General features: G+C 41.2%; 1 long non-coding RNA gene across 1 annotated transcript; it reads left to right on the top strand.

Moving 5' to 3' along the window:
* Positions 1-1,057: 1,057 nt before the first annotated feature.
* On the top strand, positions 1,058-3,290 carry LOC119281626. The gene is made up of 3 exons (XR_005138484.1): positions 1,058-1,092; positions 1,299-1,368; positions 3,106-3,290. It is a non-coding gene; the product is annotated as an uncharacterized LOC119281626 (long non-coding RNA).
* The last annotated feature ends 1,803 nt before the right edge of the window (positions 3,291-5,093 follow it).

Below are 5,093 nucleotides of genomic sequence, written 5' to 3'. Positions count from 1 at the left end.
AGTGATTTTTAGGGGGAGCACTTAAAAAATTTAGTCAGCATTGATTTATGAGGGAGTAGAGTTTTTGACAAAAATGCTAGTGCTGTCTGTCTGTGCCTACAAAGAGGTAGTACTGGATTTGTGTCAAATTTGATTTAGTCTTAATTTAGAGCTGCGTGTAGTGCAAACTAGATGATGTAGTGCTATGAATTTGAAGCTTTAACAGTATGTAGATATAGTCTTGTTCAGATCTTACTTAAGAAGATAGGGGTGTAGGCAGGTTACTTCAGAGGCTTTGTTCAGATCTAACTGAATGAATAATTCAGTTAACTTTACAAGGGATCTAACTGACTGAATAAGTTTTAGGGACATGCTTTTATCAACTCTTAGTTAAGAGATTGTGGCAGTTTTCTGCAGTCTATTAGTTTGAAATTGACTTCCCTTGTTCGTATTTTACACTCATGTCTACCTGGAGAACAAATTCCTTAGTGCATAATCTGTAGCTCACCATGACAATACTGTCACATGAACAATTCAAAACAGTTAACTGAAAGTGTCTAAAAGTAGTTAAGTGTTTCTAGGATTTCTTTTTTCTTCGGCAAGGCATGATTTCTTTTTTCTTCTTCTTTTTTCTCTAGTGTGCCATGATTTCTTCAGCAAAGCATCAATATCTATTCCTATCAGTGGTTATCTAATTGAATTTTCACATGCTTCTATCAGTGGTTATCTAACTGAATTTTCACATGCTTCTATGAGTGGAAAACTTATATTGTTCGCTAACATTTTATAAACAAAACACATGGAAGCAACTCTATATATGATCCATTTTGAGTAATTAATTTGGTACTCTGTTTGCTGTTGAATTCTGCAAGTCCTTCAGTCTAAGCCTATGAGTAACACTGCTTGTTCACTAATTCAGTTTACTGTACAATTTTGTGCAGACTGAATATTGTGTGTGTATAGAACACGCTCATCAAATTACAGACTGGATGATCCGCTGCTAGTCTAAGAGAAAAAACAACCCAAGTGTAACTGATTCCTCTCTCTTCTTTGCAGGATCTAATTCTTGATTCTTGCATCGGTCTGAACTGTGCGATTTACGTTTCGTCAGAGGTGAGCCACTTTTTCCCCGCTTGCTTTCTACCTGTTCGATGAAATGCGGTCGTGCTTAGAATCCTTTTTCTATTTGGGGTTAAGATCTGTCCTATTCCCTTCTGCTCGTGCTGTTGTATATATTGTTTTTAGCATTCTTGGTAGAAGAGTTTCCTTGTGGGTAGAAAGCTTGGTTGTGTCCTGATTTATGAACTGTTTTCTTCTAGGTCTGTTCTTGGGATTCTGGTGCTGTTGATCTCGTCAAGGGCCTCATCTGCTTTCTTTCATCTTGTGAAGGTGATTATTATTAGTACTTTCCCTGCTAATTGTTTACTGTTTCAATACATTTTGTTCCTCTAACATAGTGTCTTTAGCGTTCTTGGTAGAACGGTTTTATTGTGCATGGAATGTTTTATCCTCTCACCTTATACTATTTATTTGTGTGCTTACATATATTCTTTCCTGCTTCGTATTGTGTAATTACTTCGTTTACCTAGAATGTGTGCTCTGGTGTCCTTTGTTCTTCCAATTTTGGAACTATGGCAGCACAATGTGCATTGCTTCCGCCTTTTTACTTGTGTGAGATCGACGGGAATGGTCATGTGCTTGCTGGTGTAGAGATTGATGTTCCTGGGGATGGCCTTATAGGTAATAAACCTAGGTTTATTTTAGATTCAAATCACTTAGCTTTTTTTGAGCCATGGAACCTACAGTTTTACACTGCCAGATTGAGACATGGAAATTCATGATGTACTTTGCGAGACCCCTGTCCGTTAGTACCTCTTTGATCGGCTCTGCTATGGCATTGGATAAGCCTTTAGTATAGTGAGCTTTGGTAGAAAATGGTTCTGCCATTCTTGAACAGCACCTGTACTAAAACTGAATAATTAAATGCAACCAACATAGACTTTCCTGCTATCTATGATTACTCAACAAGTTCTTTTAGTTTTAGTCTGACATGGTAGCTAACACCAATTGTTCATATCTATCTTCTTTGACCATACTACATATGCATAATACTGATCAATGGCAATAATCCTTATATGGCCTTTTTTATGAGCGATAATCTAACATTTATAAAATCATCTTAGGATTTCCTAATGGATCCTGTACACATTCCACCAAGGGTTATTTTGGATGCTATGCTGAACACACTCTATAGCTCCCAGAAGCTGTGTACTACACCCAGCCTACAGGAGACATTGGTATAGAGACTAATTGAGTATTATCCATCTCTGCAGCACTTGCCAAAGAGCACTGTCAAGAGATTTGTTTGTCAGTCTGAGTCATCTTGCTACTTTTGCAGGTTTATTTGCATATGAAATCACCAGAATTTTCGCCATGGCTCTGTTTCTTGACATGGTGCTTAAAAGTTGATTGTTCTTCCCTACAGTAGTTAAGGTGGATTGTTCTTAGTTAAGGTTGGGTGTTCTTCCCTACAGTAGTTAAGGTTGATTTTTCTTGACATGGTTTATTTGCATATGAAATCACCAGAATTTTCACCAGAATTTGAGACGACTTTTATCTTCCCTACAGTAGTTAAGGTTGATTGTTCTTAGTTTTCCCTGTAGTGTTTAATTTGATTGTTCTGAGCATTCAAATTGTACTCTGTTTGTTTCTCTCCTACTCTTTTCTGACAAATGTTATTATCTGTGCTTCATTACTACTCTCTCTAAATCATGTGAGAGTTGAATGATGTTGCAGGATAACTATTGATGGTGAAAAGATTGTTGTTTTTTATACTGGTATAGGGGGGGTATAATACAAATGGTCCTTAAAATCCAGTTGGAAGCTCCTCCCTGTAATTGATGAAGGCAGGATTTATTATTTCTCAGGAGTAAGAGGTTTATTTGTTGAACCATGATATCTAAGGGAGTAAGAGGCAACGTCCAGGTTGGTACATAATGGTTCTTAGTCTTTTGATTTATGACATCGAATGAACTTTGCAATTCTAAGTGTCTATCATGTCCTGAATAGTTTTTTATTTTGTGTAAGCTGAGAGTATTCATAGTTCCATTTTCCTATTTTTGGCAGGGGTATCTAAGAGAGCTGGTCCAGGCTTGATGGAAATCGCTTGATGGAAATCACTTCATAGCGCCTATATGTGACTATCTACTTTGTTTGCTAATAACATTGTAAATAATTAATCGTAAGCTTCTTAGAACACTATGTATCATTACTAAGTATCTATCTACCAGCAATAAGTACTTATTTTCATATGTTTCAATATGTGTCTGAATAATATTAATGTACACTCTTTCAATACATGGCTTACTCTCGGCCTTTGCGCCATCGGCGCAACTGGTCATCTAGTTGTATTCAAAGACTAATCTTCTATTGTATTCAATGAATCTGTTGCTGATGTGTGATGTCTATATTTTGTCAAATTATACATTTTGTAACCTGTGCAAAAAACAGAAAATAAAAAATAAAAAAAACCTAATATTCATACTAATGGCGCATCATATGACAGTGCGCCATTAGTATGACAAAGCATACTAATGGCGCATCACTGGACAGTGCGCCATTAGTATGCCGCGGTTACTAATGGCGCATCCCGTGGTCGTGCGCCATTAGTATGCCAAAGCACCTGGGTATACATGGCCCCTGGGAGGCATACTAATGGCGCACCGTGGCCTATACTAATGGCGCACCAGTGGTGCGCCATTAGTATACCAGATACTAATGGCGCACCACTGGTGCGCAGTTAGTAAAAATTACTAATGGCGTGCTAGTAATGGCGCACCAGTGATGCGCCATTAATGGCCAAATTAGGTGCGCCATTAGTAGCGGTTTTTCTAGTAGTGAGGGTTGCCATTTGTACGGGTTCGATGGCCGCCCTCAAGGGTCCTTGAGCGAGTCCTGGATTAGGGGGTATCCGGACAGCCGGACTATATACATCGTCCAGACTATTGAAGCGTGAAGATACAAGACGCAAGACTCCGGCCCGTGTATGGATGGGACTCTCCTTTGCGTGGAAGACAAGCTTGGCAATCCGGATATTATATTTCCTTCCTTGTAACCGACTCCATGTAAACCCTAGCCCTCTCTGGTGTCGATATAAACCAGAGAGGATGATCCTTAGAAGGCCGATCACAATGACAATCATACCATCATAGGCTAGCTCTTAGGGTTTAGCCTCTATGATCTCGTGGTAGATCTACTCTTGTACTACTCATATCTTCAATATTAATCAAGCGGGAAGTAGGGTTTTACCTCCATCGAGAGGGCCCGAACCTGGGTAAACATTGAGTCCCTTGCTTCCTGTTACCATCAGCCTAAGACGCATAGATCAGGACCCCCTACTCGAGATCCGCCAATTTTGACACCGACATTGGTGCTTTTATTGAGAGTTCCTCTGTGTTGTCACTTCGAGGCTTGATGGCATCTTCAATCGCTAACAACACGGTCCAAGGCGAGACTTTTCTCCCCGGACAGATCTTTCTGTTTGGCGGCTTCGCACTGCGGGCCTATTCGCTTGGTCACCTAGAACAGATCGACAGCTACGCCCATGGCCACCAGGTTAGGTTCGGAAACTTGAACTACACGGCGGATATTCGCGGAGACTTGATCTTCGACGGATTTGGGCCTGTGCCAGGAGCACCGAACAGTCACGATGGGCACGGCTTAGACCTGCCGTCGGACGATGCTCAGGATATCACCCCTTCAGTAAAAGCCCTGGATCTAAATCTGGAACAGGTTGCGTTGCCCAAGGACGGAGGGGTGGAGCCGAACACAGGTCTCACCTTTGTGGAGGCCTGTAACCCCGGGCCCTCAGACTCGTATCCGGTTGTTGGTTCCGGTCCGCATACCCTCGAGCCAGCCAAGCCAGGTTGGGCTCCAGTAATGGAGTTTACCGCTGCAGACATCTTTCAGCACTCTCCCTTTGGCGACATGCTGAACTCATTAAAGTCTCTCTCTTTGTCAGGAGGCTCTGGGCCGAATTTTGTCCGGCTTGAGTGGGAAGCAGGCGACGAAGGAATTCCCTGCCCACCCACCACCCACTTCATTGCCACGGTCGA

The sequence above is a fragment of the Triticum dicoccoides genome, chromosome 3B, assembly GCF_002162155.2.
Source record: "Triticum dicoccoides isolate Atlit2015 ecotype Zavitan chromosome 3B, WEW_v2.0, whole genome shotgun sequence".
Lineage (NCBI taxonomy): Eukaryota > Viridiplantae > Streptophyta > Magnoliopsida > Poales > Poaceae > Triticum > Triticum dicoccoides.
This window is presented reverse-complemented; position numbering and strand designations above follow the sequence as displayed.